The following is a 1,564-nucleotide window of genomic DNA, read 5'->3' on the forward strand; positions in this document are numbered from 1 at the left end:
TCACGATTTCACATTATACATTTTCATTCCCTTTTCTCTATATTACATCTGACGATAGAAAAGAAATAAATCAATTGAGAGATATCGAGATCGATTGGTCGTTGATTGAAGAAACACGAAACAACGCGGGGACGAATACGTACCCAATACCGTACGTGCCATCTTTCGAAATGTAATTATTACCTGGATAGTTCGTTCAATTTTTTAACGTATTTTTAATTACGATGCTAACTCATTCGTATTTTCTTTGTCTCTCTTCCTTTTACTTTCTTTCTTTTTCATCCCCAACATTACTTTTCTTTAATTACATCTATGTAAGAATTTACGTATAGAGATATATATTTATAATGATAATAATAAAGTAGTATTTATTAACACTATTCCTACCAGGACCGGTCAAATGACCGTTTTTAAATTTTCATTTGGAATTTCTTACATTCAACGTATGTGAATCGCCTTTAAACTTTACCACTTTTCCTCATATATATGTATGATATATTTTTCAATATTCACTTATTTTTCTATTGTTTATTTTCCGAGAAAAATTTGTAGTCTGTCTTACCTACCACGACCGGTCATTTGACCGGTAGTACGATTTATACATTTATGTAAGAGTTTCTCTCTAAGACTCAATGCTAAAACTATAAAGTCGTTACAAACGAAAGGTAATGTAGTTATGACACATTTTATCCGATAAGTGCCTTCCAGAAAATTGTTTACGGCACTTCCAAGTGTTTACAGTTCTCACTCGACTATCGGGCTAGCGGTGTTTATTTGCTTGATTGATATCCGATACGGTCAAGATCCTCGAATGTTCTACGCCATCTCATCTACTATGACGTAAAATAAATAAACTTGTAACTGAAGGAAGTGTATAGACGTCTTCTCACGAATTCAAATCAGTGTAGTCTTGCGACACGAACAGAGTGCATCGAACGTGAAAGTCACAAAGAGCATACTTGGCAGTCTTTTATTATTATTTTGTAATATTTTATATCGTATTACGTGTTATAAGTGCCATTTTCAAAATAGTGAACAAGACTAACAATACTTCGCAGTAAGTTTCACATTTTATCTTTTATTCTTTTTTATCTATTTTGATTTACATTTTCATATTTTAGTTTCTATTTTTGTAGAATATTTGTCCCCAAAATAGCAAGACGTTTGAGGAGTGCGAATGTATTATTAGAGAGAATAAATGATATCGATGCAGAATGTTCTGAAGATGATCAGGAAATTCTGATATGGAAAATAACAATACGGAAAATTATGATCCACTTGAAACAGATTCGAACACCGATGAGAACGAAGAGAATATTTCGAACGTACGTAGACGACGAAAGAGAAGGAGATTCTTAGTTAGTTCCGATAGTGAGAATGAGGAAGAAGTAAGCGAAATTGCGATGGACGGAACTGTTTGGCACGAAGTAAAAATAGGGTCTAATCCTGGAAGAGCACCTGGTCATAATATTTTTAGGGAAACATCAGGCCCGACTGGGTACAATAAACGTAATATTATGAAAGGCGAAGTTAGGACGGCATTTTCTGTGATAATTGATAAGAA

At 33.6% G+C, this 1,564-nt stretch overlaps 1 long non-coding RNA gene across 1 annotated transcript; it reads left to right on the plus strand.

Moving 5' to 3' along the window:
- The first annotated feature begins 637 nt into the window (after positions 1 to 637).
- Positions 638 to 1,170, plus strand: LOC122518008. Its single transcript, XR_006303956.1, has 3 exons — positions 638 to 665; positions 742 to 1,057; positions 1,137 to 1,170. It is a non-coding gene; the product is annotated as an uncharacterized LOC122518008 (long non-coding RNA).
- The last annotated feature ends 394 nt before the right edge of the window (positions 1,171 to 1,564 follow it).

The sequence above is a fragment of the Polistes fuscatus genome, unplaced genomic scaffold (genome assembly GCF_010416935.1).
Source record: "Polistes fuscatus isolate 324 unplaced genomic scaffold, CU_Pfus_HIC Scaffold22, whole genome shotgun sequence".
Lineage (NCBI taxonomy): Eukaryota > Metazoa > Arthropoda > Insecta > Hymenoptera > Vespidae > Polistes > Polistes fuscatus.